A 25495-nucleotide genomic window follows, 5' to 3' on the forward strand; every position below is an offset into this window, starting at 1 on the left:
TTCTGCATATTTTTGCATACATCTAGATATTTTTGTATATTTTTTTATATTTAAGTATAAATTAATATTTCAAAACATAAAGAAGCTAATAATAAGTGAGTTGTCGTGCGTCCATATGTTTCATAACAAAATAACTCTGATTCTTGGATACTTGTTGACACGTTTGCAAATTCTCCTGCTAGTTACATTTTTCTTGCCTTTATACATCTTTTTACACTTGTATTAGCTACCACATACACTGCTGCGAATAATTATAAACCCAACCCTATTTTTCAGATTTTTCATGATACTAAAACAAAAATTGGAAGAATCGTTTGTATAATATATTATAATATAAAACAAAACTGAAGATAGAACAAACAAAAATTGTCTTCTTTCGAACTCTGGAAAAAATGAAATTTTCTTTTAAAATTGTGTTTCTGGCTGTGAAACAATATAAATTCAATGTTAACTTTGTTATCCTTTTATTTAATATTTAGTGGATTTTCCCTTATTTTTTATTGCTTCTATCAATCTGTGAGGTACACTATCCACTGATTTGTTTAAAAACAGGAGAGATATATGTATTAAAGAATGGCACTGTCGTACTCAAATGGAGAGATTCTTGAGATTTATCAACAAAGCACACTCCTATCGCGGTACCAAGTACAAGAAATGTTCGTGACATTCATGCTGCTTTTACAAGCCAATAGTCATTTGGAAAATTGAAACCACTAGCTGTTCTTGCATACAATAAAGTGTAGTATAGATTATTCGGATTAAATGGTTTCTTGTGCCACTACAATTAGAAAAGGACTCAAATTTGGCATTCAGTTTCTTCTGGAAATTACAGAAAAAAAAGGTTTTAATAGTTTACAATGTTACAACAAAGAAGAATACAAATAGAATACAAATATAAAATATTAAGGCTGACTGATAATGTAATGAAATCTTCTGTTTAACGTAGATATCATAATATTGTCATCAGAAAAAGTGCATCTGGACTATTGAGGTTGCCTGATAGAGGAACACGTGGATAAATTTCTAATAGAAATATATATTGAAGTAAGTATAAGTACAGGTATATATATGTTGATGCAGATGATGAATTTAGCAGTGTTATATTACAATACAATTACATCACAATGAACACGTTGATTCATTGACAGCAAAGGATATCACCAAAAAATTAATCTTGTCTAATTTGACAAGTAACCGTGGTAATTAGATACTCGATATCCTAATGACAATGGTCTTAGGTTCAATAACGAATCCGCGGTCAACGGGATACCAAATGTACTTTCTAAAGTCTAAGTCGGACTCTTTATTAATAACGTGAAATATTCATTGATCGTAAAGACGTTGTTATTGTCACGACCGGCATACTTCAAATCCGATGGACCGATGATGGAGATAAAGATGTGGCAGCCTTGGCGACGATGTATATCGCCGAAGTGCCTAATGAGTCATCTATATCCCAACGGTCCTTCCACCGAATGTTCTAGAAGCGTGGCAACGATCACGTATGCCTACGGGGCTTCCGGCTTCGTTCGGAAAGTGAGGGAAGTGGACGTTGCTGTTAATTGGTTAATTTCTATATCGGTGGCTGAAGAAGGATGCTAACCGCCTTGAAAGAAATTTGCTAGCGGGAAGCATCGTTCGTGAAAAATGCAGATATCCCGTATCTTCACGTAGTAGATTTAGGGACTGTTAGGATAAAGACTGTTTGTCCGTTTGAAAGACCTTAGTTAACTAAATCCTAAGATTTATAACGGATCCTCAGGCTAACTGAACATGTACTGTGGAGATGTATCGATATCTGGTAATCATTTTTCCCGAGGAATAGGGTCTGCGTATGGCAAGCCACAAGACAGAACCCGTTGGAAACTTTACTGTCGAATGCCGCTACAACTATTTCGTTTTAAGGAGAGCTATATAATTACTTTATACCTCTGTTAGGTACACGTCCATCTCGTGACCGTGGCTACGTTCAGCGACCCGTTATGTCACTTCGAGCCCAAGCCCACTGTCACAAATCTCGGGCGCCCATACTCGGATTAAATCATAAACAACCACTTCTAAGTTTCATTATTTAAGTACAGCTATAATAGAAAGTCGGGACTAAAGTATGGGGACCTTCCCAAACATCCCAAAAGGAAGGCCCCCATGTCCTTTCATCTCCGACATATATATTCTATTACGAAATGACCCTAGTCAGATTATTGAGATTCGTGCGATCAAAATGATATTAAAGCATGGCTACATTTCACCAACAGTTTCTAACTAAATTGAAGAAATGCGTAATACGTGACTGGAACCCTATCTTATATAGTATCTTATTGCACTTTAGCTATTCTATCTCATTCGCACTTACCTTTAATACGCGCATGGTAACGTACGTAGAACACGACAGAGTGAATAGCAGTCGAGTAATTTGGTTCTATCCTTAAACAGTCGCCTCTTCGGATATATGGCTACGTGCAGATCCAATCGTTGTCCGGATATGCAGACATTACCCCGGGGAAAAGTAATTCTCAGAGGAATCAAAATTTCAGGATTTAGCAAATTCCTAAGTAGCTGTACGTATATAAGGAATGCGTAAACAATATAGAGCAGTACCTCCCTTGCCCCTGAGCCATCCTGTTAGTCCTTTTTCCAGTGAAGCATAGTACTTGGTAACGCTGGTAAATGTACAGATAGTACTCGACCTCTGCGACTTCGGTGATTTTTAAATATGTTGTGAGCGGAGAGAAAGCACGATTCTGAACAATGTTTTCCTTGTCCTAAATACACATAACCGACTAAGCGGTATCGCTTAGTTACCGCGATATTCGCAAGAAACTATCGACAGCACATAGTAAATTCTGCCTATAGTTGTACGGCATCTATATTGTCACGTAAAATAAAAAGGGGGTAGCTCGAACGAGAAGAAAAATTAAAGGTAACAAAAAAACAAGAGAGTTTATTTCTTGTACTCTGAGTTTACACTGACTGCGATTTGGTTCTGAGCTCCAGCCGTGACTTTCCAAGATTGAAGTTCTTACAATTTGACTTTCGGTGGGATCTGTTTCTTCTTTGTTTGTCATCCCTCAATATCCCCACTACCCTGTAGGCGTACGTGACCGTTGCCACGCTTCTAGAACATTTGGTGGAAGGACCGTTGGGATATCGATGACTCATTAGGCACTTCGGCGATATACATTGTCGCCAAGGCCGCCACATCTTTATCCCCATCATCGGTCCATCGGATTTGAAGTATGCTGGTCGTGACAAAGGCAACGTGTGCTCGCTGAGACCGGCGTATTTCTGATTCCGCAACTTGCATGCCAAACGGGAAATAGGGCACACGAATTTCCGAAAATAGCGTGACTGAAGGACGACAGGATAACAGAGGCACGTTAGAGCACGCCGTTGATATCATACCCGTGTCGTGTGTCACGTTATCAGGAAACTTGCATGGAATGGGCCGGCACTCATACTTTGGATCTCTTCCGTTAAAATTCAATTCTCGTTAACTTACCGTGCCGCAATTGAAACGCAATACAACCGTCGATCTGATAAATATGGCTAGTCCCTCTCTCGCCCTAATTTTGATCAGACACGTCTGGATTTTATCAAAATTTTCTTTACCATAGGATATGTATTGAGCAGAGGTCCATTTTTCTTTAGAGTGCTTTCCATTTTGCCATTAAAATCTATAATGTAGTAAAACGTTTTGTCTACTTTTCGTTCGTGTTTCACTTTGGATGATCTCCGGCAACATCGAACAACTTTGCACAAGTTACCACTGTATTTTCGAGCTATCGCGGGGAGACGCGGTCGTTAGAATACGCGTCAACGGGAGTCGTAAATTCCCGTTACGATTATAATAATCGACACCACGAATAGTTCGATCCCCTAATTTCGGTTAAGATAATACGGGTGATCCAGTTAGTATAACACTGTGATTCACAGAATTATAAATTATGTATTTCCAACACTTTATACAATCACACAAAGTAGTAACGCCGTTGATCAAGATACAGGTAACGAAGAGAAGGATTATTCTTAGATGAGAGAATCCGTATATATGTTGACCTTGACTGTTCGTTGGTTATGAGAACCAATATAGTGACTCTCCTGATGGCGTAGAAGCGGTAGAAGTAGGAGCAGTCGGAGCAGTAGGAACAGTCTGAGAGATGAAGGAACTGTAGGAACTCTAGGCACCGTGAGAGCCGAAGGAATACTCTGAAGTTCGGTCTGATGTGATTATGGAGAAAATTTCGGTATGGGTGTGCCCTTTGAACGAAGAATGCGGATTCGTTGCTTACATTTTTAGTTAGGAAAGTGAGGGCAATGATTCGCGATGCCGATTAGTTATGACCGATGTTGGGAAGGAAGATGAGAGGAAGAAGCCTTTTACCAACGTGATTCACGGGCGACATTATTTATGGGAAAAAGCAGCTTTTCCGTTAGGCAATTATTTCGTTTTTCCCATTAGGTAACTACTTCCTTTGTCCGTAATTTGGCAGAAAATGTACAATAGACCGAAGGACCTTTTAAGTACCAGTCATAAACCGAAATACTTGCAGTATTAAAGCTTCCTGCCAACTAATGAGACTCGGTTTATGGTGGGGCCTTAGGTTTATTGAGGGTTTCTCTAACGATGCTTGGGCCTTAACGGTCAGACGGTCAGAAGGACGTCGCGCGGACCTTTTCACGCGACGTAACAATTAGTATGTGCATAAAAATATAAATGTTAATAGTTTTCTAAGAATTACACTAATAATTTCTTAAATAATACTTATTATCAAAAAGCAAATAAAAATAATTTTGGACATTTGATCGGATTTAAGAAGCGAAACAGTACCAATACTCCTTCGGCTTTAGTATTCTCTGTTCGGACTTCGGCAAGAATTTTATCTGCAATTTCATTCTTCTTTTTCAATTCGATTTCTTGGGCTGCTAACACCATTTTTAATTCGCTTACCTATCGATTAACGTTCATATATCCTTGTGTAAATTTACTAAATCAATTAAATATTTAATATAAATAGTGGATCAAGCTTTGTGAAGTTTGCTATGTCCCTTGTCGTTGAATATATGATAAATAATGAAATTATTAAAGTTCAAAATATCTTGGATTCTATTTTGGATAGATGTATTTGCGTATATTAACATTTGCAAATAAAAAAGCGATATACATAACGAAATTATTAATACCTCAAATATAATTTGACAAGGTAAATAATTAACGATTTGTTTAAGGCTGGTCAGGTGTAAGACATTATTTTTTGAGAAAGCTTTAGTATTGTAATTTGCTTAAAATGAGAGGTTAGGTTCCTTAATATATGCACCCTGGTATGTTGCCAATGAAGCAATACATCGTGACCTCAAGATATCCACAGTCAAGGAAGAAATAACAAAATATAGCAATAGATATAGCGAGAGTCAACAAACATCGAAACCCCCTAATTACTAAATTACTTAATATGTCGGACCAGATCCGCAAGCTAAAAAAACACTACCCGTTAGACCTAGGCACAAGATTCAACTAGATATTTATAATACGTAATATTTACTCATTTATAATAATTATTTGCAAATTATACGTATCTATAATAAGTATTAACCTATTATAAATAATTGCCCATGTCACTGCGCCACGCCAGAGAAAATTACTCAAAATTCTCAATGCGAGAATTGATTGTAAAATACTAGTAAATAAAAAAAAAAAAAAGAGGGAACAAGGCGCTTAATGATACTAAATAATTTAATAAATCTAACTGAGATGTAATAATCTGGAACAAGAGCAAGATAAATTTAAATAATAGACCACTTGAAGATACACGTCAGTCTCAATTAATTTCTTGAATTCATCTATGCATTTATGTGCGAGTCTGACGAATCTGGTCATTATCGTATTGTTATTTCTCTGCTGAAATATTTGCTATTTCTTAAAAGCCCGAATATTTTAAACATTAAACGTCGAAAATTTAAATAACATATTGAAGCTTTCAATATTGTTTGTTTAAATGACAATTAATGCATCATAATCTTGGTCTTCATATTAAAAAATGAATTTACGCACACGTAAACAGTAATAGAACAATTATCAATTATCGAACAGTTAAGGAATTCTTTTTTGGACTTCGACAGAAATTTTTAATTTTGTTGGAATCTAAAGGTTTTTAAAAATTTTGGATTTTCACAATCACATACTTATTGCCAAAATATATTTACATTAAGAAGTAAACTATTTGTGATTAATCTATTTATTTATTTATTATTCATCTTTCATAGTTAAGACTCTATGATCTGGTTAGGAAGTCTACAACACCAGTTATAACTAAAATATTTGATAGTTTAAATTTTTAAGAATTTTATATATTTCTATCATTCGTTATTTTATATATTTAATTTAATTAGTGATATTTCGAATACAAAGAAATTTGCTCCAAGAACGTTTTTGGAGTCGTATAGTTGTATCTTCTCTCGTTTTGTAAATAAAGCGAAGATATATCATTAACACTAGTATGCACGTGTGACATGAACAAAGAAGCTGATGGCTTGTATTTTTGTGGAAGGTCTTTTAATTCCTGCAATCAGGAAGTATCACAATGATTAACTTAATAGATGGAAATAGAATAATATGAGGAAGACAGATTAAGTTTATTCATAAGTAATAATCGAATGCGATTATGAAGCGACTATGAACCGTTTATTTTGAAAGTGGTGTAAGTTCATTTTTGAGAAAAATTAGGGAAACGACAAATTTACATATACTTTAGTGTGATTTTTCTTATTTATAAAGAATTTATAATTTAAATTTAAAATTTTTTTAAATTTCAAATTAAAAAATTATAAAAAATTTAGATTAAGAAAATTTTTTTTAATTTGAAATCAAACAATTATAAAAAATTTAGATTAAGAAAAGTTTTTTAAATTTATGTTTTAAAATTACTAAAATTAATAATGATTTATTCTGAAAGTAGTGTAGGTCTATTTCTTGTAATCTATAGGCTGTCTAAACGGCCATGATATCAATAATGTGAAACAAATGATAGCGAATGGAATTCCATCCTCTTTATTTGACATAGTATTGCACATGCAAATGTAAACAGGTTGTTTAAATGCCATTCGTTAAACGCCGGTTATCGACTTTCCAAACATTAGCCTGCTAAACATTAACCTGAGTATGGTACAATTTTCACTCGCACGGTCTTGACTAATATTAAAACTATCGACAGTTACGATAAAGTTATTTCTACCAAAACTAGTCAAAATGTCTGGTCTTTAGAAAATACGCAACAATAGAATATTTTTATATTCATTGATTTATTACATTCTTACAAAAAGAGTTCATGTTATATGCAGTGCATTTTCGGTATAATTAATTCATCTGGGACCACGATTTCTAAACGAGGATTGACATATTTATAAAATTGTGGAATCAGTTATTTTGACTGATGCCAGTCAATTTCGGATCATCATGACTGATCCCAGCGGTAATGGTTGTTTGGTATCATACTTGTTTATGTTGCTTATTGACCTTACCTGGTGTCCGATTTTTGTTAGCTCTTCGCTTATGTTGTCGGTGTTTGTTTTTGAGTGTAATCCCCTGATTACTGCTTTTTAGCTTTTGTCGGTTTTGAGCTGGTAGGTGTGATACCCTGCATTTTTATCCTGTAGTGATCTTGCCACTTTTCTGAATGTGTCTGGGGTGTTGGTTTGAACTTTCACCTGATCTATTTTTGTTTGTTTAATGGTGTAGTTTTTTTTTCCCTGCCGTGTTGTTTAGCAGTTCAATGAGGGGGTCTATTATTTTCGCATCTATGTATATTGATAGTGGTTTAGCGATGCGGGTTGTCGGACTTTCCGTTGAGTCCGTTGCTGTCTCTTCTGGCAGTGCGCTAAATGAATTATGCAGATTGATATCCTGCAGCCATTGTTTTTTTCTGATATTTCGGTTTTCCTCCCGCTTGCGAACGGGGTTACTTTGGGTTTTTTGCTGGAAGTTTCCACCGTCTAGCTTTCTTCGTGGTGTGTTGGTTCCTTGTTCACGTCATTGGCTTGTGATATTTCCATGTTGACGTCTTTTTTTCTGCCTCTGTAGAGCCTGTAGCTCTATTTATAAAGTATGTTTCTCCTTTATTAGTTATTTTTATCGGTGGAATTTACATGATTCCACGTTTTGTCGGGGCGTTTACTTTGCCGCTTTCTCTTCCCTCTTGCCGCACTTTCACTGGAGCTCTGTTTCACACGTTCGTTTAGCTCGGCTGCTCGGGCAGAGCTGTAGTGGTGTGTGGTAGGATTTTCTTAAGTTTGTAAAGAAGCCCTTCATGCCATACTTTGTCCAATGCCTATTGAATATCAAGGAATACCGCTGAGAAGTATTTTTTCTTTTCGAGGGTTTGACTGATGTGTTATTCGGTGGATTTGCTCTATTGTGGAATGCTGCTTCCGAAAACCGAATTGATGATCTGGCAGTGTTTTCAGATCCTCTAGGAGTGGAAGGAGTCGATTCGTTAGCATCTTGTCGGATAGTTTTGACAAAGTAGGTAGAAGACTAATTAGGCGATAGGAGCTAGTTTTGTGTATAGGTGATTTTGTGTATAGAAAAACGTTGTTTAGAATTTTGATCTTGATAATATATTTTTAGCTCGTTGAAATTTTCTAGGCGTATAATTACCTTTATTGTTCTATTACTTTGTTAATTGCTCATTTTTTACATTTCTTTCATAATAGGTAAGTGTCGCAGTTTTCGCGTCTGAAAAGGTGGTGATATTTATGGAAAATTCGCACAGATACTCAACTCTTCTTAAAGATAAGGATTAGTTACAATTGCATGGTGTTTGAGAACTTTACAAATAATTATTGCCGAAGTACCTCTAAGCCTGCGATGAAAGACGCAAGGCTAGAAAGAGATTGCTTTCCGCTTCCTCCAACACCAACAAGCAATGCGTTTCCGCTTGGTGACTCCAGAATGCGACTTATTTTACAAACCTGGTACATAGCGTCTTCGAATAAAACCAGATTCATTGCTACCTACTCGAGGGTAAAAAAATATATATTCGATTAGAAAAAAGAAATAGTAGCATATATAAAAAATTCGAATATTCTAATTAGAATAAATATAGCTTTTACTTGTTTTGTCGATTAATTTTAATTCAAAAAACATATACTTGAACTGGAGATAAAAATGTGTTTTATTTACAAAGGTTCTTATTCATATTAGAATATTCAATTAAAAATTAATTGACATTAGATTTGAATAGTACTGCTATATACAATATAAAATAAGTTCTTATAGTATCTATTTTTACAATCGAAGAGTGCAAGCAAAAAAACAGTTGTGTGGAAAACAATGTTTCATGTACCGAAATATTACATGTAAATATTGTTTATGTATAGTGCGTAATCTATATGTCAAAATTAGCAAGTATGTTGTAAGAATAGATGAAGATTTATATTATCGATAAGAAAAGATCTAAATTTAACCTATCTTGTAGCAAACAGAATAGGAAACTGTCTTTCACATCTGAGTGTGACATTATTTTGTTAGTCACATTCTATACCGGAGGAACGTTGATTTTGAGCTATAGTCAAAAGATTTATAGATCGTCGCCGATAATTTCGAATGTTTATTTTTACAGTGACTACGATTTGTTTTATCGTAACATTTGACAAAACTATTAACTTAAATATTGTTGATATTTTTTGTATAATAAATTATGTAATTTATATTTTAAATATAAATTGTTATTCCCAGTTCGTTATAATTAACCAAAGCTTCATCCAGTAACTTTTTGTATATAGAACATATAAATTCAATTAAATTTCTTAATAATTATAAATTAATAAAATTTCCATTTTAAAAAAATGGAAATTTTATAGTCAATAATTAGTATATAATATATTTATTTAAATAATTTAATTATAAATTAAAATTAATTTAAATATATTTTTATTTAAATTATTTAAATATAAACATATTATTAATTTTTAATTAAAAAATTTTTTTATATAAATAAATTTTGTATATATATAAATTCAATTCAATTTATTAATAATTATAAATTAATAAAAGATTGTAAATATTATTGATTTTAAATTAGTAATATAGAAAATTAAAAAATCGAATTATTGTAGTTAATGAGTATAGGATTTTAGAATCGATTGGATGAAGATGAATGTGATATGTATACAAATATCGTTTATTTTGAATTAGTAATATAGAAAATAATAAAAATTGAATTTTTAAGGATGTAAATAAATGGAATATGTATATAAATGTTATTTATTTGAAATTAGTAGTATAGAAAATAATAAAAAGTTGAATTTTTAAATTTGAGAGAATATAGTATATGTAGAAATATCATTGATTTTTGTTAGCTATACAGAAAATAAAAAATTGGACTTTATTAAATTTGAATTGGATGTCATATTTGAGTATTGGATATTAATCTATTTTGGGGGGAATAGATTATATAGATAATTGTCTTAAATTGAGTTTAATTTAGATTTAGTGAAATAGTGATTAATGAGTATAGTATTTTAGAATTAATCGATTGAATGAAGATGAATGATATGTTGGAAATATAAATTTTATAACCCTGTTAATCGCAGTGTTATACTACACCATTCACCCCTATTATCCCAACCGAGATAAGGGGATCGATGTATTCCTGGTGTCGATTATTACAATCGTAACGGGAATTTATGACTCCCGTTGACGCGTTTTCTCGCGACCGCGTCTTCCCGCGAAAGCTCGAAAATACAGTGGCTTTCGTGTAAGTTATGAGTCTAAGTGGAGTCTTAGTATTCAATTTGCTTTGTTTGTGTTATGTGTGTGCCATTCAATTGAATATTAGGTGATTTCCGTTTTCCAAGTGTAAATGTAATTTGATTAAATTGACTGGGGTTTGCTTTTATCTTACAGTTATTTATTTATTTTTTCAATACGCTCTGGTAGTAATATGACTGCTGTTTCTGGATTAGAGTACTTGTGTTACGTTGACGGCACGGGGAGTAGTGAAATTAAGAAATCACTGATCGTTTCTTCGTGTCGTTCGAATGATTTCACTTAGGTTTAAACGTTTCACGAGCAAGGTAAGAAAAATTCAGACTTTAGATATGGTGACAGAGTTTATCAGGTCTGTAAGTATGAAACCGGAATTTGCCTATAGATGGCCCTAGCTGATAATGTAGTTATCACTAAACTGCGTCATTGATGCCGAAAGTCTTTGTTGACATCTCACAAACATCTTCGACTCAGAACAATACAAGTTTCATAGCAACAGCATAATTTGTAATAGCGTTGAACATGGTTACGGTGAGCATACTCTTGGTAAATCACAGTGCTTTGAGTAGTTTAAAAAATTCAGAAGTGGCAATTTTGACGTGAGGAACGGAGAACGTGGAACGTGGAACGTGATCTATTATTAGCTGTTAAAACCTGGTGAAACTGTTAATACTGAGCGCTACCGACAACAAATGATCGATTTGAATCAAGCTTTGCGTAAAAAAACGACCAGAATATCAAAAAAGGCAACACAAAGTAATTTTGCTTCATGATAATGTACCATCACATACAGCAAAACCGGTCAAGGAAACGATCGAAGCGTTCAGTTGGGAAATACGTTCGCACGCGGCTTACTCGTCAGACTTGGCTCCGTCCGATTACTATTTATTCGCATCGATGGGACACGCGCTTTCTGACCAGCACTTCACTTCTTACGAAAATGTACGAAAATGGCTCGATGACTGGTTTGCCTCAAAAGAGCGACAGTTTTTTTGGCGTGGCATCCACCAATTGCCAGACAGGTGGGAAAAATATACAGCTAGCGATGGGCAATACTTCGAATAAAATATTTTTAATAATTTTCATACAATAAACGTGTATTTTCTATACAAAAATTCCGCTTTCATATTTACATACCTGGTATTATATGAATTCAACAGAGTGACGGTTAAGAATGTTAGGACAGAGTGTGATATAACAACTTTCAATTGACGACTCTTAACTCTTCGGTCGACTTCTGTGGTGCCGAAATATATTGATGGCCGTCAGTCCTGAGGTGATTTTGGTGTAGGGCGTGTAGGGTGGCAAAGAAATACTCGGTGGTGTTTAACAGTATATTTATTAACAATTCTTGCTTTCGATTACAGACATCTGCATGTCAATTTGGAGGACAGTTAGTACGTGAGTATTTAGTGCGTGAGGTTTAAAGGACGAGATTGCTCGTTGTTGAAACAGTTGAATATATTTAAAATAATAAATTATTGTACAGCCATATACGCGAGTCGTTAGTATTATACAAAATATAATTCGCAGAATAAAATCGCGAAATAAATACTCGTGAGATACTCGGAGATACTCTGTAGATACTGTACGATGCAACAGATGTCTGTACAGATGTCTGATGTATTTACGTACAACTCTCGATTCCAACTGACGATTCTCTCCCCTCGGTTACAACTCAACTGATTTCTTGATCCGTTTCGTTTCTTTTTGTCATCCGTTAATATCTTTACCATGCACGCGTTCGTTACGCGTCCGTCACCGTTGCCACCTACGCCATCTTCCAAATATTCGACGGAAGGACCGTACGAATATCGATGGCTCATTAGGCCTGTTGGCACTTGCGCTTCGGTGATATCGTTGGAAAGTTTTGTTGTCGAGCGCGGCTAAACCCTATTCAAGTTTTCCGATCATTTCTGCTTCTTCCGACATTTGCGCTTTATCACCGACAATGACTGTATGTAGACCAAAGAAGTCGTTCTACGGTGTCACCTGACTAGTACAGTGTCACGTAAAATTTATGACAAAGAAGAAATAACTTAACTTGACCATGTTTTTATAATTTTGTAGGCTTTTATTCACGAAAATGATTAAGTATAATATTACAATGAAGTTCAAATCACAGCCAAACTATACATAAGACTAGACTCAAGACTAAAAAAGACTCTTCTTGGTCGAATGCTTGCAGTTCTTACTGGCTGCGTTTGTTGGTGTTGAAGTTTAAGGGGTGGATCCTAATCGCCCTACGTAATGGGGAAAATATAATTATTAAGGTATAGAGAGGATTCCGAAATACAAATAGTTTTCTTCATTCACACACAACAGCTATACATATATATGTAGTATCGTGGACAAAAAGGCCTAAGATATCGGACAAACCATAAACAATGTCATGAGAGCCGAAGCGTCGCCAGGTCTATCAATGTGTCCTTTCAAGTGAATAGTTTTATTAATAAAAATTTTATATATCTGTTTGCATTTATCCTCATATATACATGTATGTTTTCTTAAATATTTAGTCTATTCGATAACATGAAATAACAAAACTGATTACCTCAGCCAACGTTCATACCGCGTTGGAAATACTCGTTCTCGTCCGATCACGAAAGTCAAGCAGCGCTGGGCACGGTTAGTACTTAGATGGGTGACCGCTTGGAAACTCCGTGTGGCGTTGGCTCTTTTTACTTTTCTCAACACTTAGCCAATCGAACAATCAGATTTAAAGTTTTTAATTTTGACTATATCTTTTTATACTTTTAATTTGATGTTTTGTATAAACAATATGTGAACTCGTTAAACAAAATCATTACCGCAAAATATAATTGACCATTTAAATAATTTGTAGACTTCTCTATTTTTCAAGTATTAGTGAATATTAGTCCTTACTTAGAAAAATGCACGGTGGACAGCGTATAGGTTGGCCTGTGCGGGCGCGGTTGACTAAGTGTTAATAAGCTATGGTCGTATACATCAAGAAAATATCTTTTTAGCATTAAACGATTATCACCATACGTTGTATCATTCTCGCATACACGCTTACTTATATATTGCTTTTTTTATATTTTCCGATAATGTTATATGTGCGTGTAGGGTGCCAAAGAAATACTCGGTGGTGTTTAACAGTATATTTATTAACAAATTCCGCTTTCGACTCTTTACGTACAACTTTCGATTCCAATCGACGATTCCCCTGACGCGTCCCCTTGAAGTTGGCACCTCGGTATAAATGTTGACTCGAACTGTCGGTCTTTTAATGGTGTTTTGAATGACCTTTATCTTTGATCTCCTTTATCTGCTACTTGGATCTCCGTATTCTTGAAGCCAGATTCTTTTTTTTTTTTCTTTTTTTTCAATTGCTTTATAACATCCAATAGCGTCACCAGCTGCATTGGAACTTTGTTTTGTATAGTTTCATGTTTTTCAAAAGGCAATTCAGGATTTTTGGTTGGATCAATGGTGCTAATACTGAGAATTACTTTAGGGTGGATCTCGTTCTGAGAAATAAGTTTTCAAACGATTACCATGGATTTTCTTAATAACACTATCAATCAAAATCCCGTAATACGGAGTTTTAATTTGGTGAATTCTGCATGGCCCTAACCATTCAATGTCCAACCTATTTTTCTCATGATCATTATGAATAAGAACATAATCTCTCTCTCTACACGTTTAAAGTTTTGAGACAAGTTTCCGGCAATATTACTCATAGAATGGTACAGCATACTTACATATTTTTAATCGGCGATTCCTACTCCCTACAAGAAACCTTCCTCTACTTGAAAATGCTCATTGTCCGAAGTTCTTTCATGGAGACGAGCAGTCCTGGCTTCCTTTGATGCCTCTGAAGCTCGGAGTTCAGAGCGCTCGATACGAACCTCGTCTCGCCTGATTGCGACCTCACGAGTTTCTGGGCCAATCGTGATTCCCATGACACTTAAGATTTTTAATATGGGTATAAAAGCTTCATTAAAAATACATACTGCAAGGAAAGTGAAAATTTGAATTGTCTGCGTTCCTGCGTGGATGCGCTTCGGAGCAAAAGTCCATATTAACGAATTTAACGATTCGTTATTATTTTGGGTTTCAGAACCCAAATATAGTTCAAATTGAATCATTGAATCAAAAATACATTAAAAGGGGATAAAATACAATAAATATTTCATGAGGTATATTCATACGTAGGTACTCGGGCAACGTCTACCGTCTACTGTTCATTTGTTCCGGTCGGACTGGAGCAAATGTAAAAATAGCTGTAACTCATAAAATATTTGAAATTTTGAAAAATCCTTTTAAGGGCATATTCTTGAATGTCGATACTTTGGAAATATAAAAAAAATTTTTTTCGATTTTTTCGAATTTGTAGACTAGAATATGCCCTTAAACCCATAGTTTTGGCTATCACGAAGGGCAAGTTAGCTTTCCTTCCGAAAGATAATTCAAATGGCGAGAAGAATAGCTTCGTGAATCGAAGTATTATATCTTAAACAATTAAAATTCAAAACATCATCCCATTCTCTATTGTTATCGCGTAAACTAGTTCGTATCAAATCTTTCACTACAGCATGCGTTCTTTCTAGGGATCCGTAGGCTTGAGGGTGGAAAGATGTGGTTTTATTCTGTTTGATTTTGAAAGCTTCATCAAACTTAATCATTAGTTCGCTCACAAAGTTTTGTCCTTGATCCGTCAAAATTGTTCTTTGTGCTGAGAAAATATAACTGTAGTGTACCAAAATAGCGTTAATAATTGACTCTGTCTGTTGGGTGTTCAAAAGTACTAATATTAAATATTTTGTCAGTTCGTCGTGAATCAAAAGTATGAATTGATTTCCTCGTTTTGTTTTCATCGTTGGTCCAATGATATCCATTGCTATTTTATCGTTTGGTTGCAAAGGTGTGTCTGAAATAATTGGTATTTCCTTGGGTCGAATTCGCGTTAGTTTTTTCTTTTAACATGCATCACAATTTTTGATAAAAGTTTCTACCTTTTCCACTAAATCTGCTATTTTATATTTTTCTTTAATTTTTTGATGTTTTTTGCACTCCTAAGTGTCCTATAATCATAATTTCATTATGATTTTCACATAGAATTGTATCTACTTCTGCTTCTGTTAACTCTTTTATTGGTTCCCACGCAAAAATTAATTTTTTATGTATCATTGAAATAAAGATTTATGAGTTTCAACTGAATTTTTTCTAATTCTGAAAACGTGTTGTCACCTATTCTAAGTTTGGTATAATTTTGAATAATCGAATGGATTTTCCTAAGCCAAATTGTTTCATTATATTCACCTAGCTCGTCTTTGGTCAATTGATAAAAGGAATTGTCGTTTGATTTCAAATCAAGTCTTCCATGAATTCTTGCCGCTTGCTTGCATTCATTGAAATGCTCTGTACGATCTATAACATGGATGTCTGTTTTTGTGATTGCGTGAGCTCTGGATAAACTATCGGCTACCGTGTTATCTTTACCTTTACGTATTCAATCTCGTATTCGTATTTTTCTAATTTTAATCTCCATCTCATTAAACGTGATTAAGGATCTTTACAATCGTTTAGCCATTTCAAAGCCTGATGGTTTTTCCTAATTATGAATTTACGTCCTAACAGATATTGTCTTAGCCTTTTCATCGCCCATATGATTGCTGAAAGTTCTTTTTCATTTGCCGTGTAATTTTTTCTCAGGTGGGTTGAGTGTTTTTGAAATAAAACAATATGGGCGTCCATCTTGTGAGAGAACAGCTTCTCGTCCTTCGTTACTCGCGTCGGTCGTTAGCGTGAAGGTCTTTGTAAAATCTGGGTAAGTTAAAATCGGTGCCTCATATAATTTTTGTTTCAACGATTCAAAACTGTCTTGTTGTTTGTTCGTTCAGTAAAAGCTAATATCTTTCTTAATTGAGTCGGTCAATGGTTTGGCTATCTTGGAAAAGTTACGTATAAATTTTCTATAATAGCCGGTCAGTCCTAAAAATGATTCGACCTTGGTTGGGTTCCTCGGCGTCCTAAAATCTTTCACGGGCTTGATTTTCTTCGGGTTTCGTTTAACTCCTTCGACTGTTACTAAATGTCCTAAATATTCAAGCTTTGAGGAATTCGCATTTACCAGACTGTATCTTGAGTCCTAGTTCTCTAAGTCTTTGCAAAACTATTGCTAAATTTTGACTATGTTTTTGAATTGTATCTTCGAAAATTATAATATCGTCTAGATGTACGAAACGATTAACATTGACTAACGCTCTTAATGCTGTGTCCATCATTCGTTGAAAAGTTGCGGGTGCGTTTTTCAGTCCGAATGGCATGCGATTATAATGGAAGTAGCCTTATGGTGTGGAGAATGCAGTGTACCAGGTATGTAAATATGAAACCGGAATTTTTGTATAGAAAATACACGTTTATTGTATGAAAATGATTAATAATATTATATTAGAAGTATTGCCCATCGCTAGCTATACATTTTTCTCACCTGTCTGGCAATTGGTGGATGCCACGCCAAAAAAACTGTCGCTCTTTTGAGGCAAACCAGCCATGGAGCCATTTTCGTACATTTTCGTAAGATGTGAAGTGCTGGTCAGAAAGCGCGTGTCCCATCGATGTAAATAAATGGTAATCGGACGGAGCCAAGTCTAGTGAGTAAGCCGCGTGCGAAAGTATTTCCCAACTGAACACTTCGATCGTTTCCTTGACCGGTTTTTCTGTATGTGATGGTGCATTATCATGAAGCAGAATTACTTTGTGTTGCCTTTATTGATATTCTGGTCGTTTTTCACGCAAAGCTTGATTCAAATCGATCATTTATTGTTGGTAGAGCTCCGTATTAACGGTTTCACCAGGTTTTAACAGCTAATAATAGATCACGTTCCACGTTCCACGTTCTTCGTTCCTCACGTCAAAATTGCCACTTCTGAATTTTTTTAAACCACTCAAAGCACTGTGATTTACCAAGAGCATGCTTACTGTAACCATGTTCAACGATATTACAAATTATGCTGTTGCTATGAAACTTGTATTGTTCTGAGTCGAAAATGTTTGTGAGATGTCAACAAAGACTTTTGGCATCAATGACGCAGTTTAGTGATAACTACATTGTCAGCTAGGGCCATCTAAAGGCAAATTCCGGTTTCATATTTACAGACCTGATATTTATATGAGTTGGGATTCATAGAAATTTGGTGGAATCCTAATGACAGATCTAGAGCTGAGAAGAATTTCGCGTTTCTTAACTGACTAAGAATGTCTTCGATATCTGGTAAAGGATATGCGTCTTGATCGGTTAGTTTGTCTAGTCTTCTGAAATCTATCACAATTCTTCATTTCTGTTTGCCTGAGGCGTCTGATTTCTTAGGTACTACACAAACAAGCGAATTGTAAAGCGAATCTGACTCTTCGATAATATTATTACTTAGAATTTCTTTCATTTGGTTCTCGATTTCAGCTTTAAGGCATTCCGGGGGTCTATACGATTTAGTATTTATGATTTTGTCTTGCTCCAAAGTTATCTTGTGTTGTGCAAATTTGTACAAGATAAAAGATCAGTCTCTAAATTGAACACATTGATATAATGAATTAAAATCTTTTCAATAGGTATACGAAGTTCAGGTTCTATATTTGAATTGAATATTTATATTGAATATGTCACTAGAATTGAAGAAACATGTTCGCGTCGGCTTGCCTTCGAGGTAGATAGTTTGAACACTCCGTTCTCTTGGTTGAACAACTCTAAGTTTCTGAAAATACAAAACGTTATTGTCCAATCTGATTTTATCATTTAAAATTTCATATTGATATTGTTCAAGACATGGTAATCCTATAATTCCGTCTTCAATCAAAGGGAAATCGTTAGGTACTGCGCAAAATTTATGAGGTTTACCAAAAGCAATGATTCCAACAAATCTATCAGTGAAATATTTCTCTTGTCCCATATAAAAAGTTTGAGGTTCGTCTGATTTGAATATCTTAGTGTCCGATTTATTTTCTTTGATTAAATTTATCCCTGCTCCGGTATCAATTAACTGAATACGTTCTTTTGCAATTCCTCTGAATGGTATTGTTAGTAGTCGTCCAGTTGTTGTGTTAACCCTTGATATTCTTGGGCTTGCGTTGTCATTTCTCCCTGTAGATCTGGGAATCCCAACGGTCAAGGAAGCAACTAACAGATACGCAGAAAAATAGAAATCAAGAATAGCAACACACCCAAACCGGCTAGCTGCGGAAACGTTCAAAACCATAAACATGGACAGAAGGCTAAAAAGGAAGCACCCAGCAGACCTCATAAAGGATATAACCTAGCAAACGCGAGGATGGTACCCCACTGAGGGTAGCCACCAACATGTTAATATAACTGTTAACAAATTCTACCAAATGTCCAAATTGGACAAATTGTGAATTTCAATAAATAAATAAAAAAAAAAATTTCTCCCTGTTGCTGTGCATCCTCGTTCTCGTCTGTTCCCATCTGGTTTACTCGTGGGGATAGTAGGTTTCTTTGGCTTGAAAAAAAAATTGAAAATCGAAAATTTTGACATTGTGGAGCCACGTATCCCGATTTATTACATTTGAAACATTTTACTTGTTGTCGAACAGCAAATGGTATACGTTCCATTTTAGAAAATGGTAAAACATTTTTGTTGATCGGACTATTACCTGTGGCAGGTAGTGGTCGGTCGTTTGTCTGCGTCGGTCTGTTACTACGTTGATTATACGTTGCTGGCGGTCGAGTACATGTCCTTCACCATTCCTTTTGTTCCCCTCGCAGGTATCTTTCAATGTCGGCGCCTTTCTTTTCTGTTTCGCTCAATGAAGATGATTCGTTTGCTAACAGTATGCGTCCTATATCGTGTCGAAGTCCTTTCAAATAAATTCGACCTACTTTTCTCATGGTGGCCTCAATCATTATTCGTCGTGTAGTTGATTGTGGATTTTCGTTAATTATATTGCATAAGTAAGTTTGTTTAATATGCAGTGAAATCGGATGTTGAAACTTTAAACGGATTCGCCGCGTTCTTATTTCAAATCGCGTAATTGTTCGCCGTATTCGTTAGATATTGAATTTTTACGTTGGATCTCAAAGCGTTATGTAAATTTGCATAATTTTCAATGGTTATGTTCCGAATACATTGCGCGGCTTTGCCAACTATTTTATCGACTTTAATGGCTTTCAATAGTGTAGTGTCGTGAGGAAAAAGCCTGGTTAGAAACCGATCAAAACAATGTCGTCTGTCTTTCATTCGTTAGTTTACATAGGGAAAAAAGCCTATGTGACTAAAGTCACCTAGTTCTTGCGAAGCGTTAACAGGACGGTTTGAATCTAAAAAAAGTTGTTGGTCGAGAAGCGTTGGACGTTTGTCGAGTTGCGTGAGTTACTAGCGTAGCTGAAAGATCGAGTTGTTAGCGTTGCTCAGTTGCGAGAGTGGTCGAATTAGAATAAGATTGTTACATTTAGTTCCATATTAAACAATTATCGTTTTCTGTCTCATTAATATCTGTATAACTAATTTATTGTAATAAATTAAAAATTATAAATAGCATCAGAAAACATTTATACCTAAATTTTCCACGATACTACAATAGCAAAACTTTTTGTAAATAACGCATTCGCATAGCACGTACTTCTTTTATGAAATTTTGTACTCCAACATCATGGTTAAAATTGGAATGTATTAAATTGCGCCTTTTACTGATAACATAGTCTGGTGTTGTGGTTCATTGTAATCTTGATATTTGTCATCACTTTCGCTTTCAGGATCAAATATCGTTTCGGGTGCCCTTGCTACAGGTACACGATCTCTATTTCTTGATTTCGCGGTTTCTTTTGTGGTGTTCGTTACAGGCTTGGAATCTTTGGTCATAACTGTAGTATCGGCGAAATTTAGGTATAAATTTTCCTGACACTATTTATAATTTATTTATAATAAATAAACTAAGCAGATATTAATTAGACAGAAAACGGTGGTTGTTTAACTTGAACTAAACGCAACAATCTTATTTTACTTCAACCACTCTGGCAATTCGACAACGCTAACAACTCTACTCTTCGACTTCTCGACTAACTCTGACCCCTAGACTCACTCTTTCAACCCATATCGTCCCTCTCCTCTAGCGTTCTTTTTTTCCTTTCCTTAATCTCACCGTGCCACCCCCCCCTCTCCCCCTGAGAAATAGGTGACCTTAGTCACGTAGGCTTTTTTTATATGTAAACTAACAACTGAAGGACAGACGACACTGTTTTGGTCGTTCTCTAGTCAGATCTTCTTTTTACGATACTACATAACTATTTCCTGACTTCCAATGCCTACCATCAATTTGGCAACTGTTTTTTTCTTTTTTTTTTAGCATTTCGATTTCTTCACTTGCTTGTTTAGTTAGTGTTTGGATGTGTTCTTGCACTTCGGCGGTAGTTCTCGCGTGAATTTCGCTCTGTTTCTGTATCGCGTCTAGTATTTGCTTTAGACTAATTTCGCCGTCTTTACTTGACGCTTTAGACATTTTTTCTTTTCTCCTCTTTTTTTCTCAAAAAACTGTTACTTCGTCTGAGTCTTGATTGCCAAAGAATCAAGCTTTACCTTGATATCCGTAGAAATGGATCTTCAGTGGAATATCCGTTATCAAGTTACTTCAGATTCATAGATTGTGAGTTTGTCGTTGAGGATGACCTGTCACGACCGGCGTACTTTGAACCCGATGGACCGATGATGGAGACAAAGATGTGGCGGCCTTGGCGATAATGTATATCGCCGAAGTGCCTAAAGAGTCATCTATGTCCTAACGGTCCTTCCACCGAATGTTCTAGAAGCGTAGCAACGGTCACGTACGCCTACAGGGTAGTGGCGATAATGGGGGATGACAAACAAAGAAGAAACAGATGCCACCGAAAGTAAAAATATTGTAAGAGCCTCAGTCTCGAAAGATCACGCTTAGAGCTCAGAAGTGTCTTATAAGTGTATAAACGAGGAAAAAATAAAGTTTTCTTCTTTCTTTTAAATTTCTTTTTATTTTACGCGACATACGCAGCATACAGCAGCAAGACGAATGAGATGGGTGAGAACGAAATAATGTGGCTATTCGATAGCGGTTGTACAGATCACATAATTAACGATGTCAATTATTTTGATAAATCTATCGACCTTAAGGAATCGGTAAATATATATTTAGGCGATAATAGATCGATAAAGGCAACAAAAATAGTTAAAAAATGTTAAAAGCTACAAAATGTTATAAGCTACTTTGAAGTATTTGGAAGACAAAATAAAATAAATATGAGTAAAGTATTTTACGCGAAAGAAATGTCCGAAAATTTGATCAGTTTAGTAAATTAACAGATAATAAGAATACGGCTATTTCAAAAGGAAATATTGCAAAAGTAATAGATGAGGACAATAAACTTACAGCTGTAGCGTTCAAAGAGAATGGAACATATGGAATGAAAAGTATATTGAAAGGGAAGGAGCACTTAGCAAACCGTGCCGAACGTAGTGGTATGAGTGAAAAGAAAAGATGGCATAAGATGCTAGGACACGTAAATTTTAAATACTTAAATATTTTGGGTAAAGAGCAGCTAGTGACTGGTATACCGAATGAATTTGAAAAGGAATTTTTGAAATTTAGGGTGTGTATAGAAAGTAAAATGCATAATTTACCATTCAAAAATATTCGAACCAAGGCTAGGGAGATAATGGAAATTATTCATACGGACTGCGCGGTCCCTTTAAGACTACCGGATTCAATGAAGAGAAATATTTTATCTCATTTATCGATGATTATAGTAAGATAGCTAGAATTTATTGTATAAAATCAAAAGATGAGGTCTTTGATTGTTTCGTACAGTATGTAAATGAAGGTGCGAATTTAACGGGCAAGAGGTTAAAAATATTGAGATGCGATAAAGGAAAAGAGTACTTGAATAATCGAGTTTATAAATTTGCTAGAGATAAAGGTATCAGAATAAATAATTGCCCAACCTACGTACATGAATTAAACGGGACAGCGGAAAGGTATAATAGAACAGTGATGGACATGGCGCGTTGCTTGTTAGCGGAAGCGAAAGTACTTAGAAGGTACTGGCCGGAAATAGTTTGTACAGCGATATACTTGAAAAATCGAATACTGGCAAATACTATAGAGAGAAAGACACCTTTTGAAATATTCTTCGGGAGAAAACCAAGTGTTGAAAATCTACATCTATATGGAAGTAAAGTTTTTGTAAGAAGACCAGAACAAAAAAAGAGTTTCTAAATGGGATAAGAAGGCAAATATGAGAATTTTGTTAGAATATAGTGAAGTAAATGTTTGAGGTAGATGAAGTTGATGTTTGCATTGTTTCTGTTAAACTTAATTTTCTCAAATTAAATGTTTTATCACGTGTACTATTTTTCTTCTAAAGACTTCATTTATATTAATGATTACATTCAGCTTTTCATTATAACTACTGAGATCACATTATGAGAATGCAACGCAGCTTACGCAAGTTGCGTTAATAAATAGTCTCATTATAATTTCTAATGTTTTTGTGCGAACGGTCAACGATGTCCCGGAATTTTCGAGACTCTTAGTAGTTGAGCAATTTTGTTGGAAGGGAAAGTTTAAGATGGCGTATCAGGTAAAATTTCACAGCAGTTTCTATTGGGGCCGGAATATTGCGAACGAACATTGTGCGAAACAGGTTGCGTTGGAAATCGTGCACAGGATTATTATGGATAAATCCAATGAGAATTTCTTTAGTTTTTGTGTCACTTCGTAAGTACAGTCCTTATTATTGTTGTGAAAATTGTATATGGCGGAAACAAAATAGTTTGATATGACTTCTTTTAATATTTGGATTTTAATAAATACGTTTTCGATGGAATTGGAAATCGCGATTTGCTTTAATAAAAGAGGGATTAAACGTATTTTTGCATACTTGGAATACTTAGCTTTTTAAAGATTTTCGTCTGTTTCATTATTATATCAAATGTGAAATTTTATAGTTGATTTATTATTAAACTTGTTACTACTGTACAGAAATATTTATTGGAACTGATAGTAATTTGTTACTACCAGCTTGTCAGATTTTATTACTAATATTAGTTCAATTATACATAAGATAATTTTTTCAGGAATGCTACATCATTTTGTGCAGTATAGATTTTGGCTACTAAAATACAAATGTATTAATTATTCGCTCATTTAAATAAAGTTACAAATATGCAAAGAAAATCTGACGAGAAAACTTCCCGATCTACCTAATATTTACTTCTTACAGTACTACAATGACAACATTTTAGTAATGAGTTCTGCTCGGGCAACCGAGGTAAACAGACGTGTGTAATCAATCGTGTGGTCCAGTGAAGTGATTCAGAAAAGTGTTTCAAAGTGAAATAAAATTAACAAATAGTGATAGTGAGGGGAAGTCCAGCAATACAGCAGGAGATATCAACAATTAAGATTGCAACCGAAGGAGAAATGTATTGTAGTATCGTGAGGAAAAAACCTGGTTAGAAACTAACCAAAACAATGTCGTCTATCCTTCGGTTATTGGTTTACATACAAAAAAAGCCTATGTGACTAAAGTCACCTAGTTCTTGCGGAGCGTTAACAGGATGGGATAAGAGAGAGGAAAAATAGCGCTAATGGAGGGGGACGATTTGAATTGAAAGAGTTGTTGATCGAGAAACGTTGAGCGGTTGGTCGGGAGCGTTGAGCGGTTAATCGAGAAGTAAGAGTGAGTCGAGAGGTCAGAGTTAATCGAGGAGTCGAAAAGTAGAATGGTTAGCGTTGTTGAGTTGCGAGGGGTGTTAGCGTTGTTGAGAGTAGAGTTGTTAGCGTTGTGGAATTGCGTGAGTTACTAGCGTAGCTGAGAGGTTGAGTTGTTGGCGTTGTCCAGTTGCGAGAGTGATCGAATTAGAGTAAGATTGTCATAATTAGTTCCATATTAAATAACCATCGTTTTCTGTCTCATTAATATCTGTATAACTAATTTATTGTATATAAATTACAAATAATAAATAGTATCAAAGAAATTGTATACCTAATATTTCCGCGATACTACAGTATTATATAAAAAGGTCGGTAGATTTACCAGGCTCAAAGCAACAGCAGCAATATAATAATAATCAAAACGACATGGTTATAGAAGAAATGGAAGAGCAGTGGAGACAGGAGGAGTGCAGTACGATAACGAAAGATGTCACCAGGACGAAAACTGGAAGCTAGCAAAGAATAACAAAGAAGGTAAAATAACTCCAGACACAAGTGCCGCAGGAAACCTAGATACAGAAAAGCAGAGATGGCTGCAAGAATTACCATTAAGAACCTTCTTCAGCTCACTAACGGAAGAAATAGACGCTAACCCGACAAGTAAAACCACAACTCATTCAACTCACATTACAAAACCACCACCAAAATTTGTTGAGGCCCAAATAATAGACCCGCTTATTAATTATTAAACAATATAGTCGGGAAGGACAATTACACAATAAAACAAACAAAATTAGAACAAGTAAAGATTCAAACAAACACCCCAGAAATTTATAGGAAAGTGTTAATATAACGGATAATGATACAACATTGAAAGCACAATATGAACCAAACGCTATAAACAGAAACACTGATCCCCAAGATAACCGAAGTTATGCACAAATAACCCAAAGCATTAGCCAAGCAAATCGCCTCCTCAAATGTATACAAGGGATATCTACTCTACAATAATTTGCATGGATTTCACTCATGTTTTCTTTTTCTGGATACCTTACTGGAGTTCTCTTA

The 25495-nt window shown here is 35.0% G+C and overlaps 1 long non-coding RNA gene and 1 other non-coding gene across 2 annotated transcripts; one reads left to right on the forward strand and one right to left on the reverse strand.

The window, feature by feature from the left end:
- Positions 1-13320: 13320 nt before the first annotated feature.
- On the forward strand, positions 13321-13439 carry LOC125387025. Its single transcript, XR_007227627.1, has one exon. It is a non-coding gene; the product is annotated as a 5S ribosomal RNA (ribosomal RNA).
- A 643-nt stretch (positions 13440-14082) lies between these two features.
- Positions 14083-17186, reverse strand: LOC125386988. The gene is made up of 2 exons (XR_007227590.1): positions 14743-17186; positions 14083-14669 (listed from the first exon to the last, which is right to left on the reverse strand). It is a non-coding gene; the product is annotated as an uncharacterized LOC125386988 (long non-coding RNA).
- Positions 17187-25495: the final 8309 nt, after the last annotated feature.

Source organism: Bombus terrestris, unplaced genomic scaffold (genome assembly GCF_910591885.1).
Source record: "Bombus terrestris unplaced genomic scaffold, iyBomTerr1.2, whole genome shotgun sequence".
NCBI lineage: Eukaryota > Metazoa > Arthropoda > Insecta > Hymenoptera > Apidae > Bombus > Bombus terrestris.